Source organism: Elgaria multicarinata, chromosome 3, assembly GCF_023053635.1.
Source record: "Elgaria multicarinata webbii isolate HBS135686 ecotype San Diego chromosome 3, rElgMul1.1.pri, whole genome shotgun sequence".
NCBI lineage: Eukaryota > Metazoa > Chordata > Lepidosauria > Squamata > Anguidae > Elgaria > Elgaria multicarinata.
Window position 1 is genome coordinate 168,929,289 of NC_086173.1, and position 12,823 is coordinate 168,942,111.

Genomic DNA, 12,823 nt, shown 5'->3' on the forward strand with positions numbered 1-12,823 from the left:
TTAACTGGTTTCATTGTCATACTGCTCTAACAGGAAGTTTTTCCTGATGTCTAGCCAGAATCTGCCTTACTGTAACTTGAGCCCATTATTCTGTTTCCTGCATACTGGAATGATTGAGAAGAAATCCTGGCCCTCCTCTGTGTGACCACCTTTCAAGACATTGGGGAGAGCTATCATATCTCCCCTCAATCTTCTTCTCCAGGCTAAACATGCCCAGTTCTATCAGTCTCTCCTCATAGGGCTTTGTTTCCAGACCCCTGATCATCCTCTGAACATTAGGGTGACCATATTTTGGAAACCAAAAAGGGGACAATATGGTCGGCCCCAAAGGGGGCTTTTCCGGCACCAAGCTGGTGTGCCTACCCGAACATAACCTTGGTCACTGCCACGACACAGGCTCTGAACACCAGGCCTGGCCGCGGCTACTCCCTGCTCAAGCCAAGCTCCACTGCTTGATATGCCTGAGGCGAGGGACAAACACTGCCTTTCTCCAAACTATGTGGAGAAAGGGGTTAAATGGAGAAGGATTTCAATAATAAATTAAAACACTGTGAGTTATATGTGCTGAGGTGAATTATTCTCAGAGTGAGTGCTAAATGTATAAACTTCAGATGATAAATGCCAAACAGAAATGTGGGATTTTTGTGGTAGTTAAAACAAAATAATTAAAATTAATTTTGCAAGTTCACAAGCTTTGTTTCAAATAAAACATTTAAAAACCTTTTTGAAACCTTTCATCCAATCTTTTCACCCATTCACAGATGCGCTTTCCTTTCTCTCACACAATCACTCTTGAGCTTTCTTTATTATCGGTATGGTTTAATATACATCAACTATGTGCACACCACACTCCAAAGACACCACTCTCTACCCTGAACTTCAAATTCTCCAGACCCAAGTACTCTAAACACAGAGAGCTAAAGCACAAAGAGCCCTAAAGACTCTAAGAGTACCTAAAAAGTCTCGCTCAATCCCCTCAGTCCTTCCCTTATATATCACTCCTCCACCTCCCCAGACATTCTAACTCCGCCCCCTCAGGCCAACGTTCTAAAAACCACAGACTTACAAACAGCAGACATACATTTGGGAACTGACTTGTGGTGTGTAACGCCACAGTCACATGTCTGATTTTATAGCATACATAAGACAAATCTGTTCTACATAATATCTTAATGTTAAAATCACTGAAATAAAGAACAAGTGAGACATTCAATGTATCTGAAATTAACTTAACTCACTCCTGCTTTTGTAGGTTTTGCTGTACTTTGAAGCTTTTGCTATACTCTGTGTATCACATTCTCCCCTTCCCTCAAATACCTTTTCTGACTGTATCTTCACTCATTGCAAGCGGCTGTTGTTGTTAACAGGGTTTGCTACTGGCTGGCCAGATGGCTGGCTTTTTAAAGTTTCAATTTTTTAAAAAAGCTTGTGTATAATTGTCACAAGTTTCTCTTCTCTAACATTAGGGTGGGTATTGTGGCAGTGAACTCTACTTTGTCCATTCACACTTCTCACTTATATACATTAGCTTCTCAAGGCTTGTGTTTTGGCACCACTTTGCACATCCAGACTTAGAGCTCCTGTCTGTATCAATAGGTAGAACTAAGTGAGACACACATTCCTGTACAAACATGCGACTCTGAGACCCTATTCCTTATGCCCTGCGTTTCATGCCAGCACCATGGGGCTAAGTTACAATAGATGTCTCTGAGTTGTCTGTGCAGCCTCTGTTGTCTCTCACTCTAAGTCATTGCAGACAAACCAAAGCCTCCAGCCTCAAACAATCTCTCTTTCTCTCTCTCCCCCAAAGTCTCCCAATGGTCCAGCTAGGCTGCACACTTGTGGCTTGGAATATTGCTTATTGCAGGTTATTGCTTGGTCATGTCTGGTGACTCTTACATCATCATCATCATCATCATCATCATCATCATCATCATCATCATCATTATATTCCAACTTTTGCCCAATACTTTAAAAACCTCTGCCACCAGCTGCCTCCACCTCCTCTCCTATTGAACAACTGATGCTCTTAAAACACACTGCGTGGCAAGCCAGCCTCAGGGCCAAGCTACAGGTGCGTCTGGGTTGCCTTCAGCCTCTCTCTGCCTTATGCCAGCCAGCCAACATCTCCACCCTCAAATAATCCCCAACCCACCTCTCTTTGCCAAAGTCTCCCAATGGTCCAGCCCGGCTATGCACTTGTACCCTGTGGCTGGGGGTAGGGCAACAGCTTACGGCTTGGTTGTATCCGGTAACTCTTGTTTTTTTAAATAAACTCCACCGACAGCCACCTCTGCCTGCACCAAAACTGGACTCTGAGACACTCTTAAAAAGGCTCTGTGTGGTACAGTAGCCTCTCAGGGCTCAGCTACAGCCATCTTTGAGTTGTGTTTTCAGTCTAACTCTGTCTCTAAGAGATACGCCAGCCAGCCAAAGCCACAAATCTATCTATTATATATAACTTTATTGCATATTAGCCACCTGGGCCATTCGCAAACAGGTAAAACAATAACATACCCACCGCGAGCTTGCCACAAGCCAGCGGAAGTGCTACAAATAAGAGTAACTAGGATAACAATCGTCCAGGTTATATTTACAATGTTAACCAACATATAATATTGGATATTAAAATTAATCGTTTGAGACAATCAGTGGTTCCCGGACCTCCATCGCCCGGTGTACAAATTTCGCAGTCCTAAAAGATATATAATAGTCTGTACCAGCCAAAAGAGTAAGGACTACACCTTTAAAGGTCATGAAATTAAACCTGGGAATTAAAGGCTCAGGGTATTGTTTCCTCAGCTCCGCATACCTTGGGCACTCAGCTAGGAAATGAATTATATCCTCGGCTTTAGGGCAACCTGCTGGGCAATCTACATTGGTGCTAGGGTGATTTTTAAAGTGTGCCTTCACCTCCATCAGCAGGAGGGAATTTAGCCTGCTATCTGTTTTTCTCTGGTGTGCACTTCAAATGTTCTGCATTGCATCCCAGCAGCGCAGTCAGAGCCTAGCTCACAAGTGTACAAAGTGAAATGGAAGGGAAGTGGTAGCGAAGCAAAGCAGTGATATGCCAGGTTCCAACATTCACAGCAACAGGGCATCCGCAAAGAAGAGAGCCTCCCTCTTGACTGGCATCTTACTGTTGGTCCTGAGAGTTTTTCTCTAAAGATGACCCTTCATCGCCCATGATGTGGAAATTTGAGAAAAAGGCCTCTGGCCAATTCTGTTTTGCCCTGTGGGCGGCTTTGATTGCACACCAAATCTGCAACAGGAAAGGTGCCCTGCTTGCCCAGGACTTCTTACCTAAAGACTGGAGATCCCCTTAATGCCAAGGGCTGAAACTGCTCAATATGTAATACCGCAAAGAGGAGGTTTGACAACCTGAGTTTGAAGGTTATGGCTCCAGCAGTTTTAAAACACAATAATTTTAAAACTTTGAACTTTTAAAAAAATCCTTAAAAAAAATGGATGAACAGATCTGATTCAAACTTGGCATGGCTAATTCTCTCCTTGAGCTATCATAGTGCCAACTTTCAGCCCTTTATCTTTAAAAATGTCAATTTTAAAAAAATTTAAAACCTCAAACTTTTTTTAAAAAATCCTAAAACTCAATGGATGAACAGAACTGTTTCAAACTTGGCATAGCTAAAGTCCTTGTGAAGAGCAATCTTGGTGCCAAGTTTCATCTCTTTATCTTTAAAAATAATACTTTTAAAAAATAATTTTAAATCCTCAAATTTTAAAAAATTCCTAAAACTCAATGGATGAACAGATTTCTTTCAAATTTGGTGTGGCTAAAGCACCTCGAAGCTATGATGGTGCCAACTTCCAGCTCTTTATCTTTAAAAATGACAGTTTTAAAAATAATAATTTTTAAACCTCAATTTTTAAAAAAAATCCTAAAAAAATCATTGGATGAATCTGTTTCAAATTTGCTATGATGAAAGCCCTAAATAAGAGCTACCATAGTGCCAAGTTTCATGTCTTTTTCTTTTAAAATGACAGAATTATAAGCCATTTTGTTAATTCCCCTTACAGCTGCTCTTTGGCTGGGAAATGTTGGGAAAAAAATCCGGATTTCCCCTCCTCCTCCCGAATTTGTCATCAAAAACCCAGGCAAATCCAGGCAAATCTGGTCATATGGTCACCCTAGGTAAACAATCTTTTTATATAACATCATAATTATACAGCATTGTCTGGCGAGTGGCAATTACTAAGCATAATAATAAACCTTTACATTTCAAACTTACATTAAATAATGTGTATATTGATAATAAAAAGCAATTACATAGCAGTGGGGGGAAAATGGACAATTTGAACTTAGCAGCATTGTACCCTAATGAAGAGCCAGTGTGGTGTAGTGGTTAGAGTGTCGGACTGGGAGTCAGGAGATCCAGGTTCTAGTCCCCACTCAGCCATGGAAACCCATTGGGTGACTTTGGGCCAGTCATAGACTCTCAGCAACGACCTACCTCACAGAGTTGTTGTTTTGAGGGTAAAATGGAGAGGAGGAGGACTATGCACCTTGGGTTCCTTGGAGGGAAAAAGGCGGGATATAAATGCAATAATAATAAATAAATAACTTCCTGGAGGCGAAGGCTATCAATAGCTACTGATCCTGATGGCTATGTGTAAGAAATCTAAATTCAATCTTTTGCTTGGAAGTGCCGCTTCTATTTTACTGTAAGCAGTGCTTTATATATATAAAAAAATATGGAAATGAGAAAATATGGAACCTTCACTCTTTGAAAATATTGTATAACTGGAATAAATACAATTACATAAATTAATTTAGGATGACCTTTTGTCCTGGTCCTAAATGTCATACATGACTGTCTGTACTTTGAAAAGTCTAAAATGAAGATCCACAGCACCAGTGACTTGACCATGAAAACCGAACTGGAAGCAGTGAATGGGGAAAAGGTGCAGGCCCTGGAAGTCTTTGCCCAGGCTCTCCGCTTCTTCAAACGACAAGCTGTACAGGAACTCAAGGATCAGTGCCCAGCGTTGCCGGAGGAAGATGCCATCCACTGGGTGATCACCGCGCCTGCCATCTGGAAACAGCCTGCCAAGCAGTTCATGTGAGAGGCTGCTTATCTGGCTGGGCTGGTTCCTTCAGAGAACCCGGAGCAGTTGCTGATCGCCCTGGAGCCAGAAGCCGCTTCTATCTACTGCCGGAAACTTCGCCTCAACCAGCTCATAGACCTCAGCTACAAACCCCAGGCCAACGGCCTCCTGACAGACCCCCCCAACCCATCAACTCCAGCTTCAGGCAAGTAGAACAAACCAAAGCTAATAAAGGGCCTGCTTATTGCAAACCGCTTTGTGGAGGCTGCTGTGCCTCTGCTGTGGCACCCCGGTTGTGGAACGAGCTCCCCAGAGAGGTCCGCCTGGCGCCTACACTGTATTCTTTTCGTCACCAGCTGAAGACCTTTTTATTTTCTCAGTATTTTAACATCTAAATTTAAACTTTGCTGTTTTAATTCTGTATTTTAATCCTATATCAATTTCTGCTGTGTGGTTTTATCCTGGTTGTGCTTTTTATATTGTATTTTGTATTTGGGTTTTTAGAATGTTGGATGTTTTATTATGTACTTAGTGGTTTTAATTTTTGTGAACCGCCCAGAGGGCTTCAGCTATTGGGCGGTATAAAAATGTAATAGATAAATAAATAAATAAATAAATAAATAAATAAATAGCCACAATCACAGACAGACACACAAAACAAATTCAGAATGAGAATCATTTTATTGTTTGTAGCCAATGGCCATTACATCATCATAAAACATTAAGAACATTAAAACATTAATCTGTTTAAAACCGTTAAGACAATAAAATAAATTAACACATTAAACTAAATAAGGCAGCAATAGAACACGTCATCTTGAATCAATGCCATATTCTTTGGCCACAGCTAGACCTAAGCTTTCTCCTGGGATCATCCAGGTTTCGCCCCTGCCTGAGCAGTGGATCCCCGGTGTGTTACCTAGATGAACAGGTTTGACCCCTGAACGATGCAGGGATAAACCTGAGGTCTAGCTATGGCCTTTGTGTTATTATCTACCTTACCCAAGGTCAGAATCCAGACTCGCCACAAAAGCTCTCCTTAACTTAAATGCTGCTAGGGCAAATTAGGCCACCCTATAGCTTACAAAGTTGTCCGTATCTGCCAGCAACCACCTGATTTTAAACTCCTCCGTGTAACCTTCAAAAGAATTTAGGAAGGGGAGGATGAATTGAATCCATGGTGATTTATAAAGACGGCAGTGAAGGACATAATAAATCAGGTCCTCAACTTGGCCTGCTCTCTGCATATGCATAGACGCTCACTTACGGGACATCTCCCCTTCAAGAGGTCCATGGGCATCTGTTGAAGTCTTCATTGCGTGAATGCTCGCCTGACAGGGGAAAAAGTTAATTCCTTGAGGTATGAAGCTATTTTGTGGTCCTGCTTAAACTTAGGATACCAGGCTGCCAACTTACATTTCCTAACGTGTTCAAGGTCAATCCCAGTCTCATTACTAAACATTAGATCATGGATTTGGTGAATAGATAGATCATGTAGGCTTGTGACCAAGAAAGGTGAATAGGAGGACATCAAACTTCTACCAGTGCGCAACCATCCCTCACTATCCTGTAAATCCAAAAAGCACATTTTTGCCAGGTGTTGTTCAGGCATCTGACAGAACTTTATCATGTAAAGAATAACAGATTTATGTACACAGCTCAGGGAGGGAAGGCCTATTTCTGTTCTTAGTAGAGCTCCAGGGATATTATATGCCACTGCCAAGAGAGTGCGCAAGGAGTTTTTCTGTATAGGTTCTAATTAATTTTTAGAGTAAACACCCCGTATAGGTGCGCCGTACAAAAGATGTGCTATTATCTTGGCAGCGTAAACTTTTACTATAGGTTCGACTAAGTGATGTCCCTTTGTATGATTTAGCTTTTTAATAGGGCCGACTGCCGGAGGTTGAAATTGCTTCGATGTGGGCATGCCACAAGGTGTTCTCCGAGAAATGAAGGCCCAAGTATTTGAAAGAGCAAGTCTGTTCAATAACTTGTCCGTCTAAGGTCCGTCTGTGACGAACATGTCTCTTAGCAAATACCACAACCTTAGTCTTGTTGTAATTGACGATTAGGCCCTCCTGTTTGCAATACACTCCAAGTTGTGTAAGTCATCTCCTCATACCAATTTGAGTTATTATTATTATTTATTTATTTATTTATTTATTTATTTATATAGCACCATCAATATACATGGTGCTGTACAGAGTAAAACAGTAAATAGCAAGATCCTGCCGCATGAGCTTACATTCTAATAAAATCATAATAAAACAATAAGGAGGGGAAGAGAATGCAAACAGGTACAGGGTAGGGTAAACAGGCACTGGGTAGGGTAAAACTAACAGTATAAAGTCAGAACAAAATCAAGTTTTAAAAGCTTTAGGAAAAAGAAAAGTTTTTAGCTGAGCTTTAAAAGCTGCGGTTGAACTTGTAGTTCTCAAATGTTCTGGAAGAGCGTTCCAGGCATAAGGGGCAGCAGAAGAAAATGGACGAAGCCAAGCAAGGGAAGCAGAGGCCCTTGGGCAGGCGAGAAACATGGCATCAGAGGAGCGAAGAGCACGAGCGGGGCAATAGTGTGAGATGAGAGAGGAGAGATAGGAAGGAGCTAGACAGTGAAAAGCTTTGTAAGTCAACAGGAGAAGTTTATATTGGATTCTGAAGTGAATTGGAAGCCAATGAAGAGATTTCAGAAGTGGAGTTACATGGTCAGAGCGGCGAGCCAAGAAGATGATCTTAGCAGCAGAGTGGTGAACAGAAACCAACGGAGTGATGTGAGAAGAAGGAAGGCCAGTGAGAAGAAGGTTGCAGTAGTCCAACCGAGAAATAACCAATGCATGAACAAGAGTCTTGGCAGAAGAGACAGACAAAAATGATCGAATCCTGGCAATATTATACAGGAAAAAATGACAGATTTAGCTACTGCCTCAATATGAGGAATAAAGGAGAGCGAGGAATCAAATATAAAGCCAAGACTACAAGCTTCCTTGACTGGAGTAAGTGTAACATCATTGACAGTAAGAGAGAATGAGAGATGAGGAGAAGGTTTAGGAGGAAAAACAAGCAATTTAGTCTTTGCCATATTAAGTTTCAAACGACGATGAAGCAACCAAGCTGAGATATCTGAAAGACATGCTGAGATACGATCATGACCATCAGGAGAAAGTTCCAGAGATGAAAGATATAATTGTGTATCATCGGCATACAGATGATATTGGAGGCCATGAGATTGAATAAGATTACCCAAGGGCAACATATATAAAGAAAACAACAGCGGACCAAGCACCGAGCCTTGCGGAACCCCAACTGAAAGGGGAAAAGAAGAAGACGAGCTGCCATTAGCCAACACGTTGAAAGAGCGACCCGCTAGATAGGAGGCAAACCAGTTATAGACAGAGCCACAAAATCCAAGGTCATGAAGGGAATCTAAAAGAAGATCATGATCAACCGTATCAAAGGCTGCAGTTAGATCAAGGAGAATAAGAACGGAATAATGGCCTTTAGACTTGGCAGTAAGGAGATCATTGGTGATCTTAGTAAGGGCTGTTTCAGTGGAATGCAAAGGACGGAATCCAGATTGAAAAGGATCCAGAGCAGAGTTACTAGAAAGAAAATCAAGACAACGAGAGTAGACCACACGCTCCAGGATCTTTGAAACAAATGGCAACAAAGAGACAGGTCGGTAGTTAGACAGAGATAGCCTATCAAGAGTAGGTTTCTTGAGAATAGGAGAGACTGTAGCATGTTTAAAAGCAGAAGGAAATGAACCAGAGGACAGAGAAAAATTAATAATATGAAGCAAGGAAGGGAGGATAGCAGGGATAAGATTAATAAAGACGCGAGAAGGAATCGGATCACGAGAACAAGTGGAGGGCTTCGAAGAGCGCAGTATTGTAGACAGTTCATCAGCTGAGACTGAAGGAAACGCAGAGAAATTTGCAGGAGGAACTGACAGATGAGGAACAGGAACTGGAGGAGGAGCAGAGCTGGCCAGATCAGAGCGAATAGTTTGGATTTTAACATTGAGTTAATGAGATGAGGGCCATGTCATCGGCATAAAGCAAGGCGGGGACCTTCATCTTTCCAGCTGTCGGAGGGAAAAAGGTAGGAGCATAAATTTTTGGGGTCATATCATTAATATAAAGGTTAAATAATAGCGGAGCCAAAATACAGCCTCACACAACAAATTTAAGTGTAATGGTTGATGGAGGGTGGTCCATTTAAACATTCTCCCTTTTAATTTACAAGGAAAATTATAGGTAATTTGAAGGACAGGATTCAGCTTGTCAGAGTGCTCCTTTAGAGTTCTGTCTGGTTCTGACGGAAACCAAGAGCGGATTCCCAGCCCCACTGACATCAGAGGAACCAGCCTCAACTGTTCAAAGGGACTTAGGTTGAATTGATTGCTACATGCTTTGAGGTTGAATCGCCTATGACTCCAGACCAGGGTGCCCATCTTCTGCACTCATAATGGCTCATTTTTTTGTTTTGTTTTTAAAAACATTCACAAGGGAGTTGCGAATATCCATTCCATAGTCCCCTCTTTTACTTTCAGTGTTCTTGGAACTAGGGCTGTGCACCGCCTCAGACCCGAACCTTAAATCTGAATCGGGGTGGTTTGGCCCCTTCCGAACCGGATCCGAGGCGGTTTGGGTGAAGGCCTAGGCAGCCTGATGCTGAAACCAATTGGCTCCGAAGCTTTGGGCCGCCTGAGTTTTTCAGAACCGCCTCTGCCCCCCACCTCACCCCACCCATCTCCTTACCTGCTGCCTCCGTCGCCACCGCCATCTTTCTTCTGGTGGCTTTCGGTGCCACTGCCAGAAATGAAAGGGAGTAGGCTGCGCAATTTTAAGTTACCGCACAGCCTACACCCTTTCATTTCCAGGGGCACCGGAAACCACCAGAAGAAAGATGGCGGTGGCGACGGAGGCAGCAAGTAAGCCCCCATCCCCCCTTTCCTGTATCTCCTGCCACCACTGCCAGCTTGCGTCCAGCGGTTGGGGATGCAGGTAGGTGGGGCAGGGGGGGCTTACCTGGTGCCTCTGCTGTCCATGGCGATGGGTGGCGGAGGCACCAGGTGAGTGGGGAGAGTTTTCTGGGTGCTGCTTGCACAGCCGGCACCCAGAAAACTCCGAGTCGTCTCAGAGGGTCCGAATTTCACCTTGGCTTCAGTACCAAAGCAAATCAGGAACCCCCGAGGCAGATTGGGGCTGCTTCAGGGGCTCCAGATCAGCCTGCAAAGTGGATCAGGGGTGGGTGCACAGCCTACCAGAAAGCTAAAGTCAAAATCATTAGGTAGATAAGCTTTTTTTTTTTTGCTCCCAAAGGAGAACACCCTTCTCCTACCCCATATCATGTATATTAGATTGGAAGCCTGTAAGCAGGGATCATCTTGTTGAATAATAATAATAATAATAATAATAATAATAATAATAATAATAATAATAATAATGAAAAACTTCAGAAACTGGGCCTACCAAAATATATCCACACCAACTTCTAGAAAGTGGTCATACTTAAAACATGTTCAACCGTCAGGAATTTCCTGAATCAGTAAAAGACAGCATGACCTGGCAAAGCCCATCATGTCTGTCTAGAAAAACGGCCATGAGTGAGATAATGGCCCCATTCAGAAGACACCGTAAACCATGGCTTTAACCATGGTGAATAAAACAAAAAGCCTTATTCCCTGTGGTTAAAGCCATGGTTTAAGGTGTCTTCTGAACACGGCCTGGCTTTCTGGCTTAACCACCCTGGTTAAAGCCATGGTTTAAGATTTCTTCTGAATGGTCCCCATGTTATTTACAGCATTTATATACCACTCCACATCAGAACAGTTTACAGAGCGGTGAAGAATAAAAGATAAAATGACAAAAAGGCAAAAGAAATGAAGCTCCATATTAAAAATTGTTATTTTAAAAAATCAGAGTACTGATAAAAGACGGGGCTGGTCAGTCAAGGAAGACTTCCTGGAATCAAAGTGTTTTCAGGGGGCGCTGGAAACAACACAATGTTGGCGCTTCCTTGACCTCCAGGGGGCCACCACGTTGAAGGGTCTTCTGCAACTGGACTCAAATTGAGACTTAAGTCCATGTGGAACCACCAGAAGCTTCATAATCATCACCATCGCCATGCAGGGCCTTGTGTGATGTTACACTTATACTAGGCCCACCGCATAAACTAGGGTGACCATATGAAAAGGAGTACAGGACTCCTGTATCTTTAACAGTTGTATTGAAAAGGTTTTTCCCTACCCTGTGCCTGCTTACCCTTCCCTGTACCTGTTGGCATTCTCTTCCCCTCCTTATTGTTTTACTATGATTTTATTAGATTGTAAGCCTATGCGGCAGAGTCTTGCTATTTACTGTTTTACTCTGTACAGCACCATGTACATTGATGGTGCTATATAAATAAATAATAATAATAATAAATAATAATAATTTCAGCAGGTGTCATTTGTATATATGGAGAACCTGGTGAAATTCCCTCTTCATCACAACAATTAAAGCTGCAGGAGCCCTGCCCTCTTTTAAATATCGTCACTCTAGTATAGCTCCTGCAGCTTTAACTGTTGTGATGAAGAGGGAATTTCACCACAAATCACACCTGCTGAATTTCCCTTTTCTATGCAACTGTTAAAGATACAGGAGCTATACTAGAGTGACCAGATTTAAAAGAGGGCAGGGCAGCTGCAGCTTTAACTGCAGGTTAAAGCAGGAGGAGCCCTGTCCTCCTTTTCATATGGTCATCCTACATAAACCCTTCTCAGGCCAAGAACCCCCACTTGAAAACCTGAGGGAGGGTTAAATAAAAACATTCCCCTAGCTATGAGGGAAACAGTTTTAATTTTGGATCTCTCTGAATATACTGTGGGTATAATCTGGTATGGGTGTTTGATAACTGTGAGGCAGGTAAATAATGCCAAGCTGACATGTAGGGTGACCATAAGACCGGATTTGTCTGGGTTTTTATGACAAATTCGGAAGGGGAGGAGAAATCTGGATTTTTTCCAACCATCCCCAGCCAAAGAGCAGCTTTAATAGGGATTAACAAAATTGCTTATAATTCTGTCATTTTAAAAGATAAAGACATGAAACTTGGCACAATGGTAGCACTTAGGTAGGGTTTAGTCATACCAAATTTGAAACATTGTTTTTTAAGGAATTTTTAAAATTTGAGGTTTTAAAATTATTATTGTTAAAACCGTAATTTTTAAAGATAAAGAGATGAAACTTTGCACCATGATAGGTTTTAGGTAGCCCTTTAGCCACACCAAATTTGAAACATCCGTTCATACATTGATTTTTTAGGATTTTTTTAAAAGGTTTTAAAATTATTATTTTAAATTAATTTCATTATTTAATTATTAATTTCAGATACATTGAATGCCTCACTTGTTCTTTATTTCAGTGATTTTAACATTAAGATGTTATATAGAACAGATTTATCTTAAATGTGTGCTGTAAAACCAGACATGTGACTGTGCCGTTATACCCCACAAGTCAGTTCCCAAATGTATGTCTGCAGTTTGTATGTCTGTGGTTTTTAGAATGTTGGCCTGAGGGGGTGGAGTTAGAATGTCTGGGGAGGGGGAGGAGTGATATATAAGGGAAGGACTGAGGGGTTGTGAGAGACTTTTTAGGTACTCTTAGAGTCGTTACGGCTCTCTGTGCTTAGAGTACTTGGGTCTGGAGAATTTGAGGTTCAAGGTAGAGAGTGGTGCCTTTGGAGTGTGGTGTGCACATAGTAGATGTATATTAAT